We start from the raw sequence: 27,874 nt of genomic DNA on the forward strand, positions 1-27,874 counted from the left end.
TCTGTCTACCTCAAGTGTCTCAGACTGGAATGGTCTATTTTAAGACGAAAGCACTTCCTGCTATCTGCTCTAAATTAGGTTAAGTTTATTTCCACAAATCTCAGCCTCAGCCCATCACCTGAGCCCTGCTGACAGACCGTGTGAGCTGAGATCATCAGTATCTCCCAAGATTTAGCCCAAATTAAAATATCCTTTTTTTTTCTTCTCAGCATCCCAAACTTTTAAAAAATTTTGTGTCATAGGACTACAGTTAATTCTGAAATCCTTCTAGAAGAAGACAGAATGTAGAACAAATCTCAAGCAAGAAGCAGCTGCCCAGGAGCCAGATGCTGCCCGCAAGTGTGTTATATATGGCTAGCACAGTGTTCTTTAGAATTGTGGTCTAGTTACAAACATAGAGATATAGACATTTCACACTAAAATACAGATTTCAGCTTCTCCTAAAACTCTGAAAATCTGACAATGTCAAAATCATTTCCCTATGTGACAACAACTGGCTAGAGCCAACCAGCAGCCACCCCTTCAAGAGAGAGCATGCCCCCTTTAGTATGCCACAGTCCCCTCCATTCCCTATTACTTTACATTCAGTCTGATTCCCTCTTTTCATGCTTGTCCCTACAGGCATTTAAATTTTACCACTCTTACTCATATATCTTTAAAAAGAATTCATTCTCCTTCACCATCCAGTTAAAGTCCATTATCAAATCCTACCAATTCTGCCTCCAAAATCAATCACGATCTGCTCCTTTATTTCCACTTCTACCATCACCACCCTATTGCACTGACATGACTTGCTTCAGCTCTCTCATACCATCCCAAAGCATCTCTCCTTTTCAAATCCTCCCCCTTCTGCCTTACAAATTGTACTCCAAAGTATACTTCTGATCACAAAAGATCTTCCCCGACCCACTTAAAACCTTTCAAAGCATCCCAGTGCTCTTTGCACAAAGACCGAAATCCTTTCCGTGGCCTGAGGCCCTATACAATTTGGCTGCTGCCAACAGTTCCAGCCTCCTCTCTTGCCATTCTCTTCACTGACCCTGCCTGAGTCTTCCTTTCTGATGCTCAGTAGTATCAAGTCCCTTCCTGACTCAGAGCTTCAACTGTGCTATTCTATCTGCAGGGCTCATTCCCAGTCATTACTTAGATCACAACATCTAATAGCATACCCTCTACATGGTCCATCCCATCCAAGTCAGATCTCTTGGCTGTGTTCTCTTAAAGCATAATGTTCTTTTCTCTTGGTATGAAACACCCAAATCAAGACTGCATCTCCTCAGACCCTTGGTTTGCAAAATGGGACAGCATAAAGGAGAGTAATCACTATGCACAAAGGATTCTGGAGCCTTCAGGGCAGAAAGTCATGGGCACTCCAGTCACAAAGCCCAGGATTCAGAGTAAGTGAGCTCTGTGGGAGGAGACAAACATGGTTACAAACAATACTACAGCTGCCAAAAACAAAATAATTACTTCAAGATAAGAGGGTATCCAGGCTAGTGATTGGGACTCAAAACAAGTACCCAAAAGCCATGGAGAAACCTGTATGGACAAAGCATGTGAGTGAGGTGGGAGACCATTCCATGCTGTTTGGAGCCTCTGCAGTGGGGCACAAATGCTATGCACAAGGATATGACTCATAAGGAAGCCCATGGGTTCCAGGAAGGGTTACGCACAATCAGACACTGAGACAACGGTTTGGGTACAGGTGGTTCATTTAGAAGGCAATCCCAGGAAGCACTCAGGAGGGAATTTAGCGCAAAGACATGGAAGTGAAGGAAGTCAATATAGAGTACATTTTCAAGGAGAGTTCTGCTAGGAAACTGGGTTCAGTCCTGCTGAAGGAGCTCTGAAACACAGTGAAGAACCTGCCTCAAAATTATACCTCCATAAGGGTAAGGTACCCATTCATGATTTGCAGACATTTGCTCCCCTGGTACATCCAGCCTGCACTACATGGAGGCCACGAGAAAACCCTCATGTTCCAAATATAGGCCATGAGTGCTGAGATGTGGCTGAAACACCAGTGGCATATGCTGCACCATGCATGACACACCAGTGGCTGAACCGGCCACTGGGAAACTGGATTGGACTTCCCTTACAGGACCATATAGTGGGGACCATAGCATCTTTCTGAGGAAGACCGGTCTCAATAGCAACACCTTGTGGCACAAAGATGCAATCATATGGCAGAGTAGTTGGATAGAAGCCATCTCTGGGCTTGGGGGTGGGATTTATATCCATAACCCCCTTATTTGGGGGCAGTGTAATTCTGGGGTCAGGGGTCAGGGAAGGAGACAGGGAGAGTGGAGAGAGGTGGGGGAGCCCTGGAGAAAAGACCTGGAACTTCCAGCTAAGCTGGCAGGTGGGTTCCAGCATTTTTGGTTTAATTTGGACAAATGAAACTTGGAGCAAGGTTTTTGAACAATCCACATATAACCCAAAGGCCTTCCTCACTTTATAATTCCATATTAGGGGCACCTGGGTGGCTCCATTGGTTAAGCATCTGACTTAGGTCATGATCTTGCATTTCATGAGTTCGAGACCCGCATAGGGCTTTGTGCTGACAGCTCAGAGCCTGGAGCCCATTTCAGATTCTGTGTCTCCCTCTCTCTCTACCCCTCCCCTGCTCACACTCTTGTCTCTCTTTCTCTCTCAAAAATAAACATTAAAAAAACTTTATTAAAAAAATAATAATTCCATATTAATTTGTGTGATTACTTATTGGATCATCTCTTGTCTCCTACTTTAAACCCTTATACTGTACCCCAAGGTTTAACATTTGTCCTATCTGGGGCCCAGAGCAGGACTACAAATAGAGGCCAAACACCATATATACATACATTTTACAGTTATAAATCAAGCTAACAAACCGGTAAATAAAATGTATTCTATCTTCCTATCTTGACAAATATAAAAATGTGAAAGGTAGGCAGCCTGGATGGCTCAGTCGGTTAAGCATCCAACTTCGACTCAGGTCATGATCTCACTGTGAGTTTGAGCCCTGCATTGCGCTCTGCACTGACAGCTCCAAGCCTGCTTCAGATTCCCTGCTGTCTCCCTCTCCCTCTCTGCCCCTTCCCTGCACGTATGCATGCACTTTCTCTCATTCTCTCTCTCTCAAAAATAAACATAAAAAAAAAAAATGTGGAAAGTAAAGTTTGAATGTTAAACTAAGAATTCTTGGATTCTTCAAAGTTCTGGCCAAAACATAGTACCAAGAGGCCGTCCTGCCCCCAGTCAACATCCCTCTCTCCCCATCCCTAGCTCAGTCACAGCCCAGGGGGTCTCACACACTTGAACTCTGCAGCCTGAACACTAGGCTAGCTCTGTCTAGAACAGGGGCTGGCAAACGTTTTCTATAAAAAACCAGACAGTAAATATTTTAGATTTTGTGGGCCATTCGGTCTTTGTCACAACTACTCAACTCTGCATTTCAGCACAAAGCAGCCGTAGACACTCTGTAACCAGATGAGCATGGCTGTGTTCCAATAAAACTTTATTTATAGAAACAAGCATCAGCTGGATGCAGCCCACATTAGCCGGATGCAGTGGTCTGCTGACACCTGGTCTATACTTTTACAAATAGGTGCCCCTCAGCAACTTCAGACCTAAGGGTATATACACTAGGAGCATGATTTTTCCTTAGAAAGGCAGACCTGGCAAAAAAAGCCCAAAAAGACCCTGAAAGTCCACTCAGGGTCATTTAGGAAGGGAGGTCCCAGGCCCGTAGCTACCCAGAGTGGACCCTGGAATGCCAGCACAGGCTCCAGTTGGGACCTCCACTCGGCCCTGCAGACTCCTCCCCCACGGGGAAGATGCAGTCAGACGAGGGCCAGAGCCTGCCTTCTAGCACCTGAGGTGCAGGGGCTCTTCCTGATCAGACCCAAGGGCACACAGAAGATACGCAAAACAGTTTTGAACATTTGAAAGAATATATTTAAGATTATGATATTTTCATATCATTGAAATCACTTCCATGACAGTTAATGCAACAATTTTGTAATTGTAACCAGGAAGGTGAGACAATGTTTTTTACAAAGGAAAGAAAGGATCTGGCTGGAGACACATCTTTAATTTCTTGGTGTGTAGCCTGAAGCAAATTACTTGACTTCTCCGATCCTCAGTCTTCTCAGCTGTAAAAGACTTTTCATAGGGGCGCCTGGGTGGCGCAGTCGGTTAAGCGTCCGACTTCAGCCAGGTCACGATCTCGCGGTCCGGGAGTTCGAGCCCCGCGTCGGGCTCTGGGCTGATGGCTCGGAGCCTGGAGCCTGTTTCCGATTCTGTGTCTCCCTCTCTCTCTGCCCCTCCCCAATTCATGCTCTGTCTCTCTCTGTCGCAAAAATAAATAAACGTTGAAAAAAAAATTAAAAAAAAAAAAAGACTTTTCATAGTGTTTTGGGAAAGCTTAAATAAGATAAGAAAAGAAAAGTAATTAGCACAACACCCAGCACACTGCTAATGGTCAAAGAAAGCTAACTGGGGTAAGCTCCAGGCTACCAGAAAAAGACACACCGGTTTAGAAATTCCAAGTTGTCTTAAGTCCTCCCGGTCCACGGAGCTTGCCTTGTCAGACACTCCTGAGTCAAACTCAGCCTGCTATTGAAAACTGTTCAAGACAGCAACCATTTTTTAAAACTGGAAAGAAAAAATGGCCATTTTCCCATCCTCCTCAGGCTACAATATTACACATCTGTAGGTATTGAAAGTCCCAATAATAAACCATTTCATTTTTAAATTCCACAATGACATGAATTGGGGAAAAAAAGTCGAGCTTGATATAGCAGAGATTTTAAAAGATGCTTTCCCATCATTCTCCAAGAAGCACTCTGCAACTCAAACACATTCATCCACACATCACTACTCTCTCTTTTAGTTTCCTCAAACTCGCTTTATAATGACTGTTTTCCATGTACAGATTTAGCACGATTACATGTTCAGCTGCCTTGGCTCTATTTTATGGTAAGGTGCTTAAGTGAAGAGGCTGACTATATTCCATACAACAAGGTAAGGACTCTGTATATCCACGTATTAGCTAACTGCACTCTCCAGTAACCATTTCCGCAGTTTTAATGTCAAACTCATCAATTTATTCTAAAGATTAAGTTTAAAACCTGAAACACCCAAAAACTTTTGTTAAAGGAAGAGACCACTGGGGCGCCTGGATGGCTCAGTTGGTTAAGCGTCTGACTTTGGCTCAGGTCATGATCTCACAGTTTGTGAGTTCGAGCCCCGCACTGGGCTCTGTGCTGACAGCTTAGAGCCTGGAACCTGCTTTGAATTCTGTGTCTCCCTCTCTCTCTCTCTCTCTGCTCCTCCCCCACTCATGCTCTCTCTCTCTTCTTCAAAAATAAATTAAAAAAAAATTTTTAAATTAAAAAAAAAGGAATAGACCACTAACTAGTACACAAGTTAGACACACAAGTTAAAAATACAGCAAAATCTCAAACAATAAACAGTAAATACAGAAATCTGAGATGCTAAGTCAAAAATAAAAAGATAATTATGATTAATATAATAAACTGACTATAACAACATCATTCACTGCCTCAGAAAGTTTCATAAATGTAACAAATTAAGCTGGTTGCACTGAAGAGATAAAAGGTTTTTAGATTTATTTTTAAAACATCTGTGCATTTTCTTTAATCTTCAAATGTAAAATGTCAATTGCCAAAGCTTTGGCTATAGTGTACTTACAAAAAAGAATATTTGGGAATTATTGGGTCTTACACTAAAAATTCCTCAGTCTGTCAACTAACAGATGTTTCAGAGAAAGTGGTAAAAAGGTAAAAGAATAAGAACTCTACCCCTATGCCCTTAAAAATTCAATCACACAAAATTTTTCTACATTTAAAATCAACATGAAGGATTATGTCTAATAGGCTTTTGCTAGAAAAGAATATACACATAATCATGTACACAAGGAAAAATTTTAGCAAATTTTCAAGCTATTCCAAAAAAGAAGGGGAAAAAAGGACCACCATCAATAGCAAGAGATGGGAAACGGCTTAAATATGCACATTTGAGAGACAAGCATTTATCTATGTATTCTGCAAAGAAAAGAAAGAATAAATGCTACATCTTAACTCCAGGGTCTCTCAAAAATATGACTGATGACCATGGAGGAGTCACATGAGCCTTTAGCAAGAGCCAAATTTAAGGTGCTGAATGGTACTCAGAAACCCCTCTAAGGGTGCCTGGCTGGCTCAGCAGGTGGAGCACGTGACTCTTAATCTTGGGGTTTTGAGTTCAAGTTCCACCTTAGGTATAGAGATTAAAAAGAAAATCTTTAAAAAAAAGAAAAAGAAAAAGAAAAAGAAACCCCTCTAAAAACTGAAATTATAGTTAATGAAAATTAATAACTGTACTAAGTCATCAAGAAACTTAGTTAAATCTCTTAGTGCATGGATAAGGATAAGCTTACCCAAAATATAAATATATTAAAAGGAAAATTACAGCATTTCAACAATATTTCTAGAAAACAAATCTGTAATATGGTTTCTGGCCTTCCAGAGACCCAAAGCCCTCCATATCAAAAGGGAGCCACAGCCCCTTTATTCGAGTTTACATGAGCAATATCTCTAATTATTGTGCAAGGCTGCCAGATGTTACGAATATTGCAAATAGATGAGAACCTTTCTAGGAGTATAGGGTGTGGTCTTAGATGGAGAGAGTCCTATGAAAGAAAGGCAGAGTAGTACTAGAGAGAGAAAATCCAGTTTTGTAACCTGAGCAAGAACCAAGGAGGGGGCAGATCCATAGCTGTGTCTAGGGAATTTACAAATCTCGTGAGAACTTAGGGTTGTTTTTATTTCAATACTCTGAAAACAAATAATGTAAGGATATCCTTGATGATCACAGCAGCCATGACTATTGTGTCTGAGCAATATGTCCTGCCTTCAGGAATCACCTTAGGTCAATGAAAAAGGAAAAAAGATGGACTTGGGAATCTAAATGATGTGTTCTCACTCAGTGAAAGGTAAGGGAGGTCAAGTTCCTCAGCATGAATCAAAGTTTCACAGAAGTTGAATATTGTAAATATGGTGGGAGAATTGAGTCACCATCCACCATACAGCAGGTTAGACCAGCAGACTGCCAAAGAACCCACCCAGAATAGTCAGTATCATATTTGTTACAAGTAGCAATTTAGCTAATGTGCTTAAATAAATATAGTTCAATTGAATTAGTAATAAGGAAATGTACTTAATTTCTTTTTTTTAAGTTTATTTTTACTAATTTCTACACCCAGCGTGGGGCTCAAACCCACAACCCAAGATGGAGAGTTGCATGTTCCTCCAACTGAGCACAGCCAGGCACCCTGAAGTGTACTTAATTTCTAAATTGATTTAGGTTTTATAAAGGTGCAAGGGCTAAAAACAAAACAAAACCAAAAAAAAAAAAAAAAAACCAAAACAAACAAAAAATACACAAAAACTCCCCTACAATTAGAAGTATCATTACAATAATGATTTAAGTCAACTCTGGGGTTCTACAAATTATTTACTTTAACTTTTTTTATGTTTATTTATTTTGAGAGAGACAGAGACAGTGTGAACAGGAGAGGAGTAGAAAGAGAGGGAGAGAGAGAGAGAGTCCCAGGCAGACTCTGTACTGTTAGTGCAGAGCCCAACATGGGGCTTGAACTCACAAAACAGTGAGATCATGACCTGAGCCGAAACTAAGAGTCAGACGTTTAACTCACTGAGCCACCCAGGAGCCCCAAATTATTTATTTTAAAAGGTATCTCATCCAACTTTGAGAAACTCTGGTTAAGTCCTGAATCCCACATTTATTATCTGTTTAACCTTAAGCAAGTTCACAAAACTTTCTGAGCCTCAGTAAATAACAATGGCCTCAGAAGTAACAATGGCTACTTCACAAAACTAAGGTCAGTCCTAATGAAATCAGAGAACATGCAAGTACTCAGTACAGTGCCTGGGGCTTAGTAAATACCCAGTACAACACTCACCATCATCAATATTAACTACAAACACATTGTATTGTTTTCTTAAAGGATGATCATCTTATTGTTAATAATTAGTTTTTGCCCTCTATTAATTTCACATATGACTAGGAAAAGCATTCAAATTCTGAGCCTTATATTCCCTTCAATCTCTATGATCAGTTCTTGAAAGAAAGTAAATTGATTGAATTATTAGAAATAATAATACTACCTATGTAGGTGGTTTTACATGTATCCCAGGAAGAGAACTAGACCCTTAAGCACAATCTTTCTTATGTATAAAAGAGGAATAACAATATTAAACATTTGCAATGGCTTTACAAAGATTGGCTGATTGAAAAAGTTGCTAAGCAATTTATACATGAGGGTAAAATTTTCACTAGTGCAGCAAATTGCATCATTTGTTCAAAATATTCACTGTCCCTCTCTAGTCAGCTCATTCCTATATTCTCCTTCCCATAAAAAAAGAATCCTTTCTGCCTCTCTGACATCAGGTTTGGCCATGTGACTTATTTTGACGAATGCAATGCAAGTTGAAGTAACACATGCCATATCCAAACAAAAGGTGTAGGAGCCATCTTATGAGTAATCCATTCGTTTTTTCTTCTTTACAGTGAGACCGGCTCATCCAAGAAAAGGACCATTCCCTTCAGCCTGACAACCAGAATAAAGACAAGGTAGGGCAGCATTACAGACAACCCCTGGGAGAGAAATAAACCACTGAGATTTGGAGGTTGTTACCTCAACATAACCTAGCAATATCTGACAAATACATGCAGATCCCACAAATGGAGGGCTAAAACAAAATTTTAACATTTTGGTTAAAATATAGAGGAGCATTTTCTCACTGATTCATCTCCCTCACTTCTTTCCTCCTTTTGCCATAATACCAGTCTGGTAATGTTATTCTTTCAGGGATAAAATGTCTCATCTTAGGTCTCTAAATGCAAATCACTTGTAAGTGATGTCTTTTGAGGCACAGATACACATAACTAACCATTTTAACTGCGCCCAAATGTATTCTCTTTATCATTCCTGGGCACTGATTTCTTTCCTAACAAATAGCTGCTCCAAATGCTTGGACATCAAGAGGAAGGCAATCATTGGAGAGGCCTGAAGGGGGATAAACCCTACTGAGATAATATAGTTATGCAAACAGCTCAAGTGAAGGGCAGGAAACATCAATGGGTGTAGGCTAGAACTCACCACATCAATGGTTATCACGTGTGTGAGTGCCTGCCCTGGAGCACAATCCCATGAAGAGTCCAGTCATGTCTGGCCCAAGCATGCCTCACCACAGGATGTCAAAGAAAGGGGCCCCATGCACCTGCTATCTGTGATTCCATCTTACAATGAATGGCTCTGTGCATTCCAGATTGCACCAAGTGATGCCACTGTCTTTCCGTGAGCCTTGTGCAAGACAGATGATTCAACCCTGATAGATCCTTAAAGGCAATAGCCATGTCTCATTCATCTTTGTATCCCAGTACTATTACACTTGTAATTAAAGGCCGCTTAGTGCAGAGCAGTTAAAAGCATGGGCTTTGAGTCAAGAGTTCAAGATTCAAATACCAGCTTCTCCACTTACTTGTGTTAACAACCTTATGAATAGATGCTGTTAAGTACCCTTCTACTGTCCCTCTGACTTGAACATTTTAAACTTTTTTAACATTTATTTATTTTTGAGAGAGAGAGAGAGAGAGAGAGAGAGAGAGCGAGCACGAGTGGGGGAGGGGCAGAGAGAGAGAGAGAGGGAGACACAGAATCCGAAGCAGGCTCCAAGCTCTGAGCTGTCAGCACAGAGCCCGAGATGGGGCCCGAACCTACAAACTGTGAGATCATGACCTGAGCCGAAGTCAGGCACTCAACTGAGCCACCCAGGCGCCCTCTGACTTGAACATTTTAGAGCAAAGGACTTTACACCACCAATATCAGCATCCCTGCTGAAGACTTCTTTTGAACCCTGGAAAACTACTCTGCTCTTGTAGGGTGCAAGATACAAGTTTGAGGAAAGTAACCACCTTCAAAAACAACTGGTTGAGATGTTTATATGTCTGTGCTCACCAAAGCATTATTCACAATATCCAAAAGGTAGAAACAAACCAAATGTCCATTGACAGATGAATGGATAAACAAAATGTGGTATGTAAATACAATGGAATATTATTCATCCTTAAAAAGGAATGAAATTCTCATTCATGCTACATCAAGGATAAGCCTTGAAAATATAACACTAAGTGAATTAAGCCAGATACAAAGGGACAAATATTATATGATTCCACTCACATGAGGTACCTAGGATAGTCAAATTCAAAGAGACAGAAAGTAGAATAATGGTTGCCAAGAGACTGGGGGCAGGAGGGAATGGGAAGTTAATGTTTAGTGGGTATAGAGTTTCCTTTTGGGTTGATGCAAAAATTCCGAAGATGGATGGTGGTAATGGTTTCACAACATCGTGCATGTACTTAAAACCACAAAGGTGTACATTTAAAAATGGTTGAAATGGTAAATGTGTGCTACATATGTTTTACCACAATAAAAAAATAAGAATAATAAAAATATATTTTAAAAAAGAAAAGAAAAAAAATGACAGAAGCTGGTGGTTGGTTACACATCCCTGCTCGCTTAACCCTCATGTGAGATCATCCTAAGGGAGGGGTTTTACCCCATTTTCAGAGTCTCCTGGTGAGATTAAACTCCAGTCACCACTGGAGTAACTTCCTGAATAATGTCCCATCTGTTGTCTGCCTTCTCTTCCCTACCTCATACCCTGGTTCACCTACTGGTGATAGCAAATAATTACCTTCACAAGAATACTTGTCTCAGGGTTTGCCACTGAAGGCAAGTGTCTTAACTTCTCTAAACACTTACTTCCTCATCATGAGAAATAATACTTGGATCATGGACTTACTGTAAAAATTAAATGAGATTATTCTTAAACATGCTTAGCAAAATGCCTGCCACATAGTAGTTACTTATTAGCTTCGTGAACTTCTAGCCCAATAGTCACCTGTCTTTTAAACTAAGTCTCTCAGTTTCAGGAAGAGATTAAAAATCAAAGAGCTATCGTTTTCCATCTTCCACCCGATTAACACCTCCCATGATTTATCATTCGTCATTTAACCACAAGAGGCATGAAAAGGAACTAGAATTTTGCATCCAATTCAAGCCTTTGCTTAGAAGTGGGGTAAGCCCACAAAGGAAGTTAGATAAACTCCCAGATATAACAGATTTTCCAAGACAGACAGATCACCACCATACCCTCCTGACCTGGAGAATTAGGGAGCTATGGGGATAACAATACACAAACCTTAACTCTACCCTTTCTCTTTGCCTCCAAATGTACCATCTTAGCATCATTAAGGCTTATGATGAAGACTAAGATGCATTGAGTCTTTTCTGCTCTCTAGTGCACCAAATGAAACCATAGCATCAAGAAAATCCTTTGAAGTGCATCCTTTGCTAAGTACCATTTTATTTGCTTTGGTTTCTCTTTACTTGCTTGCCAAAATACACAGAGAATTTTGTTAGCACAGTGATCAACTGTGCCAATTAGCAAACCAGAGGAATAGGTTACTGACTCTGGTGGACTCTCATAAATAAAACTGATGAGAAATTCAGGGCACCTGGGTGGCTCAGTCAGTTAAACATCTGACTCTTGATTTCAGCTCTGGTCATGATCTCAGGGTCGTGAAATCAAGCCCCATGTCATTGGGCTCCACACTGGGCATGGAGCCTGCTTAAGATTCTCTCTCTCCTTCTCCCTCTGCCCCTTCCCTGCTCTCTCAATCAATCAATCAATCAATCAATAAATAAATAAATAAATAAATGTTAAAAAAAAAGACTGATGAGAAATTCAATTTCTATACCCTACTTTTGTAGAAAATGGCTTTCTGAATATGTGCTTTTTTAAAAGCTGAACAAAAATTGACTACACTTACATGTTAAAAAGGGAAGCTCTGTTACCAAAACAAATAAATAATAAAATCCCAAATTATATCTTGTCCTTTATCATAATCCCCCAAAGCTTTTTTCTAACACCTCATATGTCCATAGCCTTCAATTTTGTTCTTATCTCTCACAATTATATACAGGTGGCCAACCTAAGTACAAAGCATCTGACTGAAGGTAAACACCATCCATACTGGGCATGTCTAATGGTTTCCATCTTTGCCTCAATTACATTAAGTTTATAAGGCTCATACTTCTCCCTACATTACTGCCTATATTTTTCCATTTCCACTTACTTTTTATAAAATAATGACAAGATTCCAGAAATATTCAAATAATCACACAAACTCTGCTATACAAATATGGTAAGTGCTGCTGAAATAAAACTACTTCTTGAGAGTTAAGATCATGATTATAATAGCTCAAAACATTGGTTCATAAGTTGAAGCACAGAAGTCAAGATTAATGTTATGAAAGGGACTTTAGCAATGTTACCATCTAAAGTACAAAGTGGTGTAAGTCATACAAAAGTAAAGTCATAGGCAACTGATATGCATAGGGCATTGAATGTGGTTCCAGCATATAACTCTCAGTTTTGTACATTTCAGGGAGTATACCATTTCCATTCGTGAACTTTCTTACACCACTTTCAGAAGCTGTATACTATGAATTTCCTTTTAGTCTAACCAAGTCAGTTTAATGCCAACTGTAAACATGTTCAAAGATTTTAAAACAAGAGCCATACTCTCTGTGCTCTACTCAAAACTCACTGAAAAGAACTTGGTCCCTGATGACATTTAGAGAGATTCTCAAAGCCAACAAGCAGTGTGGAGTCCCATTATAGAACAGGAGCATCTTCACTTGGAAAGTGGTCTTTTAAAGGTATTAAAACTGCATAAATTGTGTTTGGTCAATGGAATCATAATGGGCAGTGCTAGGATTCCCAAGACCATATTCACAATCTTTCTATTGCTTTCCAGGTCATTCTACTACTTGCTCATGCCAATTTCAAACCCTATACTCCCACAAACACCAAAAGCGGGTAGTTATTGCCATGAAAGTAGAATGAAAGAATAAAGAGAATCCAGCATCTTTGGTTGTGTCAGAGATGAAACCCCTTGATGGTTAAGTTCGAACCTCATCTCCTTAATGGATCACAGGGTCTTCATGCCTTCACTCTGTCTGGCCTCTTTCATCATCTGGCATCCCCAGCTAAGCTAATCTCCAACTCCACAGGTCTACTTTCACCTCCCCAAATCCCAAATCTCCTATTCTCTTGCTCATCTTTGGACCTAGACTGTTCCTTCTACCATCAAAACAAAGGGCACCCCAGCTAACTCCACTTAGTGCTCCACCTCACCCTAGGTGTCACCTTCTTCAAGAAGCCCTCTTCAGCCTTCATCCATGAATCTCCTAAGCCCTCCGTGACACCCTGGGTGCTCCCCCATAATAGTTCCCATTACAATAGCCTGCTTATTTGTCTAGTGCCTCACTAAAGGCTACAATCCCAGAGCCCCTAAATATCACTTGCTCTGTTTACAGTTGCATTCCCTGTGCCCAGGAGAGGGCTGGCAAGAAGCAAGCACACGCACATTTGTTGAATATATAAGCACTTAACTCTTTGTTAATAAAGTCCATCATGAAAGTACACTAGCCATTCTTGTTTTCCAGGATAAAATAGCTAATAAAATGACAATTACTGGGGCACCAGGGTGGCTCAGTTGGTTGAGCGTCCAACTCTGGCTCAGGTCACGATCTCACGGGTTGTGGGTTCAAGCCCTACATCGGGCACTTTGCCGTTAGCGTGGAGCCCACTTTGGATCCTCCGTCTCCCTCTCTCTATGCCCCTCCCCCCGTCTCAAAAATAAACATTTAAAAAATGCCAATTACTTAATTCTTTGCATGAAAAAAACTATTGTAAAAAAATATCATTTTAGATCTGGAAAGAGACCAGATGATTTTGAAACATACCAAGAGATCCCCAAATAAGGAGAAAAGTAGTGGCAAAGCCAAAAATGGAACTCAGGTCGTTTGACCCACAGGTCAGTACTCACATCTATATATCCAAAAGGATCTGCTCTGAAGTTATTCTAAGCAAGTATTCATGTTACTGAATTCAAGGTGGCCTGTCAGAGTATTTGAAGCCTGTGTACAAAAAGATAGTTTTGTCTTGGACTTAACAGAAAAGGTAAAGAATTTCCCTTGTGTACCCCTGCTAACTGTTCCATGCTTACAAGCCTAATGAACAGCAGCCACTGAAACTCAGTTGCCTTTGTATCCACCCAGCTCAAACAAGATCTATTTTCAACACGCTCCTAAGAATGCCAAACACATTCACAACCAAACCTCCTGCTTCCCGCACCCCACCCCCACCCTGCCATGGGGAACTTCCAGGAACAAGATGGTTAAAGGGCCAAAATGCAAAACAAAGAAGGGGTAGGAGGGAACTTTACCCAGAAAGAACACACACACACAGACACACACACACACACACAGACACACACACACACACACACACACACATCACAGGAAAGAAAGAAGATACATCAAAAGCCCTCCTCTGAGAGCCAAACGTGAAAGAGTCAACAACATTGCTCCCAGGATCCTGCCCTTTGAACCACAATCTTGCTCCTCCAGGTGATGACAGTTAACTTGGAGCTGGCTGAAAGGAAGGCAGCATGGTTAAACTGCCTTCAACTAGGCATTAGAAAGCCATCCTGGTAGGAGTTTGACAGCCACCAGTTCACCAAGAAAATAACCAGAGGACATCGCACCAATCCAACCACACATCTTGCAGAGCAGCTCAAACCTCCACCTTCAGAACAGAGTTCACCAACAGGGCAACTCCAAAACCCTGTACTCACTTCAGTCACCTTGGACCCACAGAGGATGAACTTCCCACCTCGACCACACCCACCTTGTTTTAGAGAAACTTGCTACATAAGACCTAGTAACTACAATGCATAACTAGGTTTAGTTTTTCATATAAAACCCTGCCCTTTCTTATTATAATTAGCCACGCTGCTTTAGTGGAAAGCCTCTGACAGTCTGTATAAGGATCCGAGAGTATTCCTACAGAACAGTCACATTGCTCAATTCCCATTCAAGCTCTCGTCTTCTAAGCCACTAAGAAGTTGCCTTGAATTAATAGTTTGCTCTTAATACATTTACAGGGAATGCACTTTGCTGCCTGCAATTCATTCATACTCTGAAATCATGTAATGACAACTACCTTTAGGGGTAGAAAGCTGCAAGGCAGGGAAGGAAAAAAAAATGGAACAGGAACACTAACAGACCTGGCATGCACACACATGCACACGTGCAAACACACTGCACACATATAAGAGAATCAAGTGAGCAAAATGTAGAATCTAAAGAACAAACCATGGCAAAGTACAGCTGCTTGTATAAGGCATCTATGATTACTGTCACTGGCCTTTCATCCACAGGTGTACCCCAGAGATGCCCTCCGACCCAACCCACACTTTTCATCCACTGGGGCCACAATCTCACTATTAACTTCCAAGAAAAAGTAATCACTTAGTTCCTTCCTGAAAGTGCTGGCTGCCTTTCTTTCACTTCTCTTCATTCTCTTTTTAATTTTGTTGAGTGCCCACTAGGTGCCAGCAACTAGAGATTTCCTGGAACTTCAAAGCAATAAATCTGAAAGATGGAAGTGGAAAAGGAATGCCCAAAAGTTAAAAGCACAACCTGAGGCACAATGCTGGGAAACAGAGCCAGCCAAGGACTAAGGCAATCTGACAACGGCAGAAGCTGAACTGGCCTAAGAGAGGGGTGACCATTTATATGAGCAATTAAGTCAGTGTGGTTGTAGCCTTGACCTTCCCCAGCTGAGGCACAGTGAATAGCAAATCACAAAGAGGACTCAGCCCGAGCAGTGAAAGAAAGCCAGCCTGGCTCTTCCTGGTGCCTTTGCACTGACACTGGGTTCAGGGTTGTTTCTGCTGTAATCAAGGAGCCATACACTACTACTACGATGGCAAGCGATAATTTAGGAACCTTGAGGGTCAGGCAGATGCAGGTTCAGTTTCTAGATCTGCCACAGCATTAACTTTGAGCAAATCCTTCTGTTCATTTATTCAATCAACAGATATTTATTTGAGCATCTACTATGTGTTAAAGACTCTTTTAGGCACTGGGGATACAGCAAAAGGCAAAAGCTCTTCCCTTCATAGAGCTTAGCAAATTCTTTGAGCCTCAGTTTCCTCATCTACAAAATGGGAATAATATACCTACCATTATAGGTAGTTTGAAATGAGGAATATAAAGCACCTAGCACATAATAAATGTTCAGTGAATGGTATCCTTCACAGAACAGAGCTAACTTAGCTACAACTCCCAACTAGAGTGTGAGCTCCAGATGAAGAACTATCTCTGGTTTACCTCTATACCCCCCAGTACCTATCACATAGTAGGTGCTCAATGAGTATTTCACAAATCAATGAATGATTATTCAATCAATAGTAGCCATTATTATGGTAACTTATAATCATTATTCTTTCCCAAGCCACTGAGGTTCTATTACCTAAAAAAGCAACAGGGAAGGGGGCACCTGGGCAGCTCAGTCAGCTGAGCCTCCAACTCTTGATTTCAGCTCAGGTAATGATCCCAGGGTCCTGGGATCGAGCCCCACGTCAGGCTCTGCACTGAGCATGAAGCCTGCTTAAGATTCTTTTTCTTTCTCCCTCTGCCCCTCTCCCTTGTTCACTCTCTAGCTTTCTCTCTCTCACTCTAAAAAAAGTTAAAAAATAAAAAAATAACAAGGCGTTAAGTTAAAGCCTTTTTTAAATAAAAGTAAGGTGCACTACACAATATATCTTCAGACTTCTTTTTACATAAAAGAGAATGTTACTAAACGTAAGTATTCCAATTCAAGAAATCTATTAGTATGGAGACTTGCATAGGCAGCTGACGCAGATGTCTGCCCACTGCTTTCCTAACCATAAAGTAAGGACAAGTTGGCCAGGTTTCAGGTTGATCCATAAGACACTTAAAAAGTACAGTTAAATGATGGGGTGCCTGGCTGGCTCAGTCGGTAGAGCATGTGACTCCTGATCTTAGGGTCCAGGTTCGAGCCCTACATTATGTGTAGAGATTACATTAAAATAAAATCTTGTATAAAAGAAAATACTTGATAGCAGCACTCTCAACAATAGCCAAATTATGGAAAGAGCCTAAATGTCCATCAACTGATGAATGGATAAAGAAATTGTGGTTTATATACACAATGGAGTACTACGCGGCAATGAGAAAGAATGAAATATGGCCCTTTGTAGCAACGTGGATGGAACTGGAGAGTGTGATGCTAAGTGAAATAAACCATACAGAGAAAGACAGATATCGTATGTTTTCACTCTTATGTGGATCCTGAGAAACTTAACAGGAACCCATGGGGGAGGGGAAGGAAAAAAAAAAAGAGAGAGGTTAGAGTGGGAGAGAGCCAAAGCATAAGAGACTCTTAAAAACTGAGAACAAACTGAGAGCTGATGGGAGGGTAGGAGGGAGGGGAGGGTGGATGATGGGTATTGAAGAGGGCATCTTTTGGGATGAGCACTGGGTGTTGTATGGAAACCAATTTGACAATAAATTTCATATATTTAAAAAAAAATACTTAAAGTTTGGCACACGTACTAAAAGATAATCTATCAGAAAGGTTATGCTTTAAAAAGAGTGCCACATCAACAAACAATCACAAAACCTCAATGGCTTAAAACAACAAAGGTTTATTTCTTGGTCTCATTATATGCCCAATGCCAGTTGCTCATTTAGTGACTAAGGGACTCAGGCAGATGAAGACTCCATCTCAACACATGCTTCCATGACTATCACAGCAGAAAGCAAGCACTGTTCAGTCTCACACTGGAAAGTAAATATTCTAGCATAGAAGTGACACTAGTCACTTCCAACATACACCTGGAAGGAGAGAAAAGTAGCTAGGGTGAACATAAACAATCTCTACCAAAGGTGATACTAAGACCAACAAGCTGTGGAATAACAAAAGGATTTGTTAAAGAGAATGCTCCAATAAAACAACTAGACAGCTCTAAGGTTCTCAAATCCTAGACCTCAGAGGGTGTTTTTTAGAGCAGTGCCCTAAACATGAAGACATCTCAAACAACACAAACCTGGACTCTGAATTTTGAGAGCAACTCTGATTTTTTTCTATAACTATACTGAGGGTCCAGATAAGCTTTTATTTAGGAAACACAAAAAAAGTTTCTACAGCTGAAAAACATTAGAAAAACCACTAATGTAAACCAAATCCTTTGTTTTACAGATTAAAAAAGTAGAGGGGGGGAGGGGGGAAGGAGGCCCAGGAAGTTAAAGTGACCCCACCCCACCCCCAGGAAAGCTCCAGAATGTTTACCAGATGTAGAAATAAGTCCATTGATAGATTTGTTGTACGGCTGCACCACCCTCTGGCCTTACCCTTCATCTTTGCTCTCTTTAACTGGCACAATAGAGCCAGACCCAGACTAAAATCATGTCACACAATAAATGGTATGGACGGTAAGTAGTCCCCACCCTACTGCACTAAATAATGATTCACATCCCATTAGCAATGCTCTACATTACTCATTCCTTATTTCCTGGCAAATGTGAAGCCATTAGTAGAAGTTAATACTAACCTTCAGGACACTTTCATTTTGTTCTCAGAAGACTACAGGTTAACAGCCAGCTAGGATGTGTATTCACTCAATTTCATTCTTTTCTCATGTGCCCAGCTTTGCTTCATGCCCAGTTTTCCTCTACCTTTCATTCACACTAAAGCACTGGGTGCCACATACTTAGGCCTCAATGGTCTTCTAACCCCCAATCTTTCTTTTTCAAATCATCTTATACTATCTAGCCCATGAAATAAACTCAAACTTTTCAACCTGGAATGCAGTTACCTCAATTTTATTCCAACCTACTCTTCCAACATTATCTCTGTTGTAGTACTGATCCTGCTGGGCCAAAGGCAAGATGATGGGCCTGGAAGTCAAAATAACATAGTAATAAATCCTAGATCTGCAAGTTCCTTAATCTGAGTGTCAATGTTCTCACCCTTAAAACAGTATGATGGCATCTACTTTGAGAGCGTCTTGAGAGTGTGTAACAGTGAGGATTGTGTTTGACTACAAGCAACAAATAGTGGCTTGCAAGTAAGGAGGTAATTTGTTTTATGCAATAAGAAGTATGGGAGAAGTCAGTCTAGGCTGGTACTATGGCTCAATGACATCATTGAGATCAAGATCCTTCCAGGTTCCATTTTTACGGAACTGTCATTAAAATGGAACCATGGAACCATTCAAAATGGTTTTGCCATTTTTAATATCTTTGTTGCAGTAGTTGGCTGCTGCCCTTTCAGGCACTGCACCTATGTTCCCAGGAGCAAGAAGCAGAAAGGGGCCAAAGCTGTTGCGGTATACTAGCCACATGTGTCCTCCTCACTAAGCTTTTAGGAAAGCCCTCATCCAACAACATCCACTTACATCATTATAAGACCTGAGTCTCATGGCCACTCCAGGCTGTAAAAGAGTCTTGGAGAGTGAGATGGGCATATTTCCATCTCAAACAAAATTGAGGTTCTTTTAGTTAGAAAGGAGAGAATGAATATTGGATAGGCAATCAGTAATATCCATCATAGTATTAAATTATACATTTTAGGTAAAGTGCTAAGCACAGTAGTTAACAGCTCAATAAAGGTTGAGCTGTAATTACTACCATTATAATTACTGTTGTTATTATTACTCACCTATCTTACCCTCTGATCAAATGGAATAACTCATTATATCTAGATATTCTCCTTACATTTCTACTATATACTTATCTATATGCTCTATATGTATTTCCAACACTATCTCTGCTTCAAGGTCCAGGAAAATGCCATTTCATCCAAGAAGTCTTTCCTGACACCTACCCCTAATAATAAGTTCTATGGTGGCGGAACCCACATCTGACAAAAACTCCTATGTTCATTATTCCATTGAGCCTCGTCTCTTGGAACACAGTAGGCTCTAATAAACAGTGCCTTGATAGTTTAAGTAATTCATGTACATTTCATACTCACATTTACAGTCAATCCTCTAGAATCAAACATGGTATATTCCTATAATGTAAAAGTTAAACGTTAGGTTTGTATGTCATAAAGCTAGTTGTGGGACAGAGAGGATGCAGTTGTATTCCCTAAGAATAAGAAGAAAAACATTATAAAATTCTCTAACACACATTACTTTTTATAAGCTGTGGGAGTTCAGATTACAGTTCATCAAATATTCCCTCCTCTACTATGGGCAGAGTCTACTTTTACCCATGGATGTTGATCTTCACCATGTGACATGCTATGTCCAAAAAGGTCATTAGTGAAAATGACATTTGCTTGTGCAGTTTGACTTGGCTATCAAATCCAGTTACCTGCCACAAGAGGGGCATGACTTAAGTAGCTGCGATCCTTTCTGCTTGGGCCCAAGAACACATGGGGAGCAGACCAGAACCCAACATGTAGCCCACAGGACAGCCATCCCAAGAGCCCAGCCTAGATCAGCCAAATCACAGTCAACTTAAAAATTCAGGAGTGTGAGAATTAATACCTGTTGCTGTAAGTCAAAAAGTTTTGACACAGAGCAAAAGTTGCCTAATATAACTTCTATCAATTGATGTATTTTAGCATTTCTTACATGTTGATTCACTTCGTTCCTTTTCTTCACATAAGAAAGAACAGTGTGAAGCATATCTGTCTTTGGTACATCCAATGATGTCTGTCTTTGGATCAACTGTTTTAGATTTATGAGACCTACATTCCCATTAATATCAGTGCTTTTTCATTTTCCATTTGTTTATTTTTCTAAAAGAAAGTCACAACAAAGTATCAAGCAATAATATAAACCTTGCTGAAACTAAACTGTTGACTGGCAAGTAGGTCTCCCATATATGGTCTCCCATATAACAGCCAAAATGTTAACTTCTTACCTGATAAAAGGTGTTTAAGGGTGTCTCTAATAAAACAACAAAAATGTAGATTATACAAAGTCAATATCACCAAAGTCAAAGACTGTTGAGGTGAATTTATGGATTCCATTCATTTAAACTCATATTTGAGGGTATCTGTTTTGGCAAACCATGACCATTGAGTTTCACCAATGGGAAGACGCTGATAAGGCTTAAGTCTTGTGGCCTTTCCAACAAAATAAAATAAGGAGGCCATACTATTTTAATAGAATAATTTTAAATATAATTATATTTACTCACTAATGAAAAAGAGTCTCTTGGTAAGTGAAAGAGAAAATAAAATTCCAATCCCTTAGCAAATGGGGGGAAAAAAGCCAACTGAATAAGATCATGTATTCAACCAATACCTATTCAAAACTCCAACTGGAAGTTTAAGGTATCAATAAAAATAGAAGAGTGTGGGTTTTGTTTTGTTTTATCTTCTTTTAAATAATCATCATTACATTTGGAACCAATTTCCACTCAGCTAAAGTTGACCTACCAGAAATATATAATACACGAAGTTACTAAATTTGCCTATTGGTAAGAAGTGACAGCCTTCAGAGTGGCAAGACACATAGGACAGTGCAAAGGTCATTAACATCGCAATGGACTCTTAACAGAACAGGCCCTATGTATGCTGGGAGAGTCCATACTTCAGAACAGACACATAGACAGCACAACCCAAATTCGAATTCAAGGCCATAGCCAAGGTCACAGGCTCTGGGTCAGAGAAACCTGTGCTGAAGAGATCACTCTTACACTAAACTGTGACACGATACAAAACTCCTTTTAGCTTCCTTATCTATAATTTGGGGGTAATAATAACACCTACCTCATAGGATCTCTGAAAGTTTTTAAAAAGATAATGTATGTAAAATACTCCACAAAGTGCTAGCATATGCAATAGCAATAATAGTAATAGTAATAATACTACCCTCACAAACCTGGCTCCTACATGATAACCACCCTAATCAGTATACTCTGACTCACCCTCTGTTCACAAAACACTGAATGCACAGCTTTATAGTCACATCCAGATACAGCTTCTATAAGGTAACAGCTCTCTGATCAGTAACTTTTCTAGTGAATTCAGGAAAAGGGCACTGAAAAAAATAAGGCTTTCACTAATAGAGAATTGAGACCACACTCCCTCCACCCATGAACATCTTGCTGGTGAAACCATGCTTCTATCACCATCCACACATCACCCCTCCCAAACTGTGCAAGGCTTTTATTAAAGCACAGAGGCAGACAGACAAGATGGCTCACCTTAGGAGCAAACTCACCTTAAAAGCAAACTCTTCTACCCTCCAGAAATGATCTGGCTTGACCCCACTTCCACCTCCAAACTGACAGCCAAACTGTAAGTGAAGAAGGCAAGCCCCTCACTTCCAGAAGTTGAGTTACACTGTCAAAAACTAACGGAATCCCTTCAATCCGTGGTCATCCTAACAAGGCATGCTTGTCTGCTTCAAAAATATCTTACAAATCCATTAATAGAGCCAAGAACCAAGTACTATATGCCGAAAAACTATGTGACTTTACAAGGACAAGAGTGACCATAGGAGACAAAGTGCCACACCCTTTTTCCAGATAGCTCAACAGTAAATGGTGTCACTTACAAAGAAGTCTGCAATTCTAGAGAAATAGGTGGGCAATTCTAACCCCCCAATACTACCCCCCCAACACCACTGCATTATTTTTTACACAGATCCATTTCATCTTTTTGAAGCCAATGGCCTGAGCATCCCCAACTACCACAACTAGTGAGGGGAGGAAGGGGCAGAGAAGAAACAAACACAAGTCAAGTATACTTGCTTCTGAGCCCATTTTCGAAGAGTTTTCCTCCCGCTTGTCTGCCTCTCACAGCTGGAGCCTCATACCTGGTGGAAACCAATGGTTAAGTAAAACCACTGATTTAAAAAGCCAACCAGGAAACTAACCATGACAAGTGGGAGCTGCCCTCCTCTCCCGAGCGTTGATTGGCTCTTGAGGTTTTACCGGTCCCCGTTCTGCCCACATAAGTGGCAGGTGTGACTGTCAATCACAGAGGGACCTGACAATTCACCACTCTGGGAGTAAATTGCCTTTCATCCAGCAAAGGCAGGTAGCCGCCTAAAATCGATCCGCTCATAACAGAGCAGACCCTCCCTCTCTGGAAAGGAGAACAGAGACCCTTAAGTACAAAATAAATAAGCCCGGGTCGATCCGAGAGTTTATGAGCGCTGTTTTATTAACCCGCACCAAAGCAGTCCTTAATCTTCACTGTCCTAAGATGATCTTTCAAACGCTCGGACGAAATTAAAAAAAAAAAAAAAAAAAGAAGGAGAAAGAAAAAAATAAGGCACAACCTTCTAAGTACCCCTTGTCTTGTATAATTCGGAGATGGGGAGGGGAGGAAAGGAACGCCGTTCAGTTTAATTTCACAGCGTATTCGTTTTCATACACCACCACCCTCTACCCCTCCCCAGTAAAGCCGGCTTCATTTTCCCTGACACGGGTGTTTTTTTGTTTTTTTTTTTTTAACACGCTCCCCTCGGAGCCCACCAAGGCAGTCAGGCACCCCACCCCCCTGGGCTGGGGCTCCACCTTTCTCCACTTTGTTCTGCTTGGGGTTCCCCCAGACCCTTGCCCCTGCGTACACCCCACCCCTCGAGGCAGGGGGGTGGGGGGGGAAGCCAGGCGAAAGAGGGGAGCTGGAGAAAAGAAAGGCGATGGCAGTGAGGGTGGCTGCCGGAGAGGGACTGCAGGAGGTGGCCCGGGCCGCCGGGGCGAGCGAGCGGCGCCCGCGCGCCAGTGCAAGCCGTGCACTTGTTCCAATCCGGGGGTTTCTACATCAAGGCAAATCCGCCCTTAGGCCGCCCCATCCTTTCCCCCGCCCCAGAAAGCCCCAGGGGAGGCGGATGGTTCACCCCTCGGCTCCCCGTGATAACGCATTGCAGCTCCCCACTAGTGAGGGGGACCCGGCACGAGGGATGCCCGGCATGGGCGCCCCGAGGGAGCCGGGTGCCCAGCGGCCCCGGCCCCGGCGTCGACGTCTCACCTTTCCGATGCTCGCCCCGGGGCCGTCCCACATGGATTTTTACAACCTCACGTCGCCCTGGCCCCGGGCGGCCGGGAGGAGCTGGAGCCGGCGCCGGAGCCGGAGCCCGAGCGAGCAGGAGCGGGAGGAGGAGGTGGAGGAGGAGCGGGGCGGGGAGGGAGGGCACGGCTCCGAGAGCCGGGGCCGGGCGCGGGGCCGGGCGGGGCTGACGGCCGAGGGGGCGGCACCCGCCGCAGTCCCGAGACGCGCGCTCGCGCGGCGCTGCCAGGGCTGCGCTCCGCCGGGCCCCCCGCCCGGCCGCTCCGCGCGCTCGCCGGCTCGCCGCGGCCCTGACTCACATTCCCAGCATTCCCGAGGAGCCGCTGGGGGGGCCGGGGCTGGGACGCGGGCGCCTCCGCGGGGGGCAGCAGAGAGCGCCTGGCCCTGGGTGGCTGGGGTCTTCGAAGCGCCTCCTCCCGGGAGGCCGTCTTGACGCACGTGGCCCTCATTCTCCTCTTCCCGACGCCCCTTCCCGGGTACCCCCCTCCAAAAGCAGCCAGGCACTCCTGGGACTAGTCAAGTGGCTTTGGCGACAGGGGCAGGGATGGCACTTGGTAGAGGAGATGCAAACTGTCTTTTAAGTTAAGCTTTAGAGGGGAGGGGAGGTTGAGGTTCCCATGCCCTGGCACCCTATTAACTTAATCTTCTTTAGGAGGGTGAAGGGACTTCATAAGATTTTTACTTTCTTGTTCTCCTAAGGAGAACAGCGAATGGAAGATGAAAAAGGGAGCAAGGAAAAAAAAAATCATCACCATCATCATCATCATCATCATCATCGCCATTCATTGAGTGCCTTCTCTGTGCCCTGCAATGTGCGTGCATCATCCCGTTTAAGGTAGAAAGATGGCGTCTGAGTTCATTCACACACACATGTATACACCTCAAGATAATTTGCAGCAGGAGTTTGGACACGTTTTTCATTGGAAAAAGCTTCCAGCCAACAAGTCTGGAGCCCCAACCACTACCATTTTGTATTAGGGAGGGGACTCCAAACCTCACTGGAAGCTCCAGATTTGGTCTCTCACTGAGTAGTCAATTTGCAAGACTGGAGCAGTGATTTCCTTTCTGTCCTGATGAGTCTGCTGCCAGCAATTTCAGTGGCCAGATCTAAATGTTTCCTGCTGGGAAGCTTGGGCAAATGAAGCTAAATCCAGCCATGAGATGTCTGGATAAGCAGAGGTGTGGAATCAGCATAATGACTATGGATGACTCCTTCCTTCCTCCCATGATGGGAATTCAAATATTAAATGGAGGAAGTAGACTCTACCCAAATGCCCTGTTCCTTAAGCCTTCCTTTTACACTTGTGTTGTTTATAGTTTTTCACAGACTCATAGTCCCTGAGACCTCTTCGCCCTCATCTTCTTCTTTCTCTCAGTCACAAGAAATCTGCACTTATTCGATTGACCCAGGTGCTCCAATGTAAAACCAAGCTACATCTGTTGTGTTTAGTTTCCCATGTACATCCTTGACAGCCTCTGCCAAAAAGGCATGATAGATAGATGATAGATAGATAGATAGATAGATAGATAGATAGATAGATAGATAGATAGACCTTGTTGAGAGTCCTTTGAGAAATCCTAAAATCCCTTACTTTTTGAAATGTGACCAATATTTCTTGACTACCTCCTATGTGCACCACTCACATTTTTCCACTACTCTCACAAAAACTCTGTAAGATGTTTCTGTCTTTCAGAAAAGTCAGGTAACATACCCAGCTGAGACTATATTTAAATCTATACCTAAAATTCACTATTCTCGTCCACCCAGTCTCTTTTCCTTTGATCCATGGTTCTAAACAGGAATCATTGGACTTCATAGGGACAACTTCTTGTTTATATGCCTGTGTACATTTTTCCCCCAGAGAGAAGATCTATGGTTCTCAACAGATTTCTTTCACATTGGGTCCTTGAGAAAGTTAAGAATAATCACTTTAAATAGAAAACAACTTTATGTAGTAAAACAAGGACTGGAAGTTTTACGGATCGTAAGTTGTCTTTATCCTCTCTGGGGCTTAGTTTTCTCATCTGAAAAATTAAAACCTGACCTAAAGGATGTTTTTTGAAAAAAAAAAATGTTTACTTATTTTGAATGAGAGAGAGCATGAGTTGGGAGGGGCAGAGAGGGAGGAGAGAGAGAATCCCAAGCAGGCTCTGCACTGTCAGGGCAGAGCCCAGCATGGGCCTGGAACTCACAAACCATGAGATCATGACTCGAGCCAAAATCAAGACTAGATGCTTAACTGGCTGAGCCACCAAGTTGCCCCTGGACTAAAGGATCTTAAGGTACAGTACAGCAAGAGAGACAGGCAAGAAAACAGGCCATTACAATACCACTTATGAAGGGACGAAGCTCTGGGTGCTGTAGGAGCATATAAGAAGGACAGCCATTCTTTTCCCTGGAGTTCAGGGAACAGCTTCCCAAGGAAATGTCATCAAATTTCCACCCTTCCTGTCCCACCCTGTGCTCAGCCCAGAGCAGCAGCCTGCATACTCTGTGAATCCAATTGTAGGAGACCAAATCTTTGGAGAACACCTGCCCCTGGGTGGGCTTTCATAAGCTCTCTCCAGAATATTTGAAACTGGGCCATTGGAATGAGTCAGCCAGTGGGTACTGAACGGTGAGCTTGTAGCCCAAATCAGAACTAGGGCACGAAAACCATGATGCCGAAGTCACTGAGAAATGAGCTCTAAGACCTTTGCTGGTCTGCAGAAAGGAGAATAGCTATGTAGACAGAAACTCAGATTCCTAAAGATCTAAAATATTTGAGTATCTGACTTCTTACTTGATAACCCCAATGTGGGTATCTAACTGGCTTCTCAACTTGGTTTGTTCTACACAGCACTCTGGGTTTTTATGTTCCAAATCTCTTCTCTCCCAAGGTCGTGGATCAGATTAATGACACTACCCTTTATCCAGTTGCTCAGGTCCAAACCTAGAAGCATCTCTGATTCCCCCTTTTGCTTATACCACACATCTTCTCCATCAACCAGTTTTGTCAGCTCTGCCCAGTGCCACGTTAGATCCTGAAGCAAAAAGAAAACTGTATACTCCTATATATATTTTTTGAACCAAGTAGAAAAAAGTAATAAAATCTCTCCAATGGAAAAACACCACTATATCTATAGCCTCATGTTCCCCAATATGTTCATTCACCACTGCCAATCCTCATAATCCTGCCCAATAGATAGACATCATGGCCAAGTGGCCCAGGAACTAAGCACTGGTTAGAAACAACTGTTCTTGTTGCACAATGATATAGGGTCATAATACACAACAACAACAACATCTCTCTCTTTTATACATAGAGAAGTTGCAGGACTGAGATTCAAACCCATGTGTTGGTTCCCAAACTGGCCCCCCTATGTGGAGAGCAAGGAGAGGCCAAAGAAAGAGGCAGACCAGTCCAGTTTGGTAGGTGGCAGGTTTAATAAGCAAGGGACCTTACATACAAGGCTTGTCTCCAGTGATTGCAAAACGAGTAAATCTCTGCACCTGCCCATTAGAATCTTAAAAGTTTATGTAAAGGCCTTAACTGCATTCAGTCATGTATACTGTCCAAGTGCTTTCAACACCTTATTCTCTCAAGGCTAAAGCCTTAAAATGGCTCCCACTGTGGGAACAGTGGGAAGAGTGTACATTCTAGGGACTGGGAAGCAGATAAGGAGCCTCAAATAACTCAGGTCCAACTTATGGGTCAAATGGTGATCATATCCTCTCAATTACTTCTTCCAACATGAGGCAGTTTGGCTCTAGAATCAACAAGACAAATGAACTTAGTGAGTGATTGGATATGGGACAAGAGAGAGGATATAAGAATGCTCCCAGGAGTCTGGTTTGGGCAACTGGATAATGTGCCATTCACTAAGACTGGAAATAAAGGTGGGGG

At 42.1% G+C, this 27,874-nt stretch overlaps 1 protein-coding gene across 9 annotated transcripts in view; it reads right to left on the reverse strand.

The window, feature by feature from the left end:
- Positions 1-24,089, reverse strand: part of ERC2 (ELKS/RAB6-interacting/CAST family member 2) — a 923,200-nt gene extending 899,111 nt beyond the window's left edge. For all 9 annotated transcript variants that reach the window (XM_045051699.1, XM_045051677.1, XM_045051694.1 and 6 more), the window contains exon 1: positions 23,949-24,089. The gene's annotated coding sequence lies outside the window, so the exon portion shown is untranslated. The remainder of the gene's footprint in view (positions 1-23,948) is intronic.
- Between the last annotated feature and the right edge of the window lie 3,785 nt (positions 24,090-27,874).

Source organism: Felis catus, chromosome A2 (genome assembly GCF_018350175.1).
Source record: "Felis catus isolate Fca126 chromosome A2, F.catus_Fca126_mat1.0, whole genome shotgun sequence".
NCBI classification, from domain to species: Eukaryota; Metazoa; Chordata; class Mammalia; order Carnivora; family Felidae; genus Felis; species Felis catus.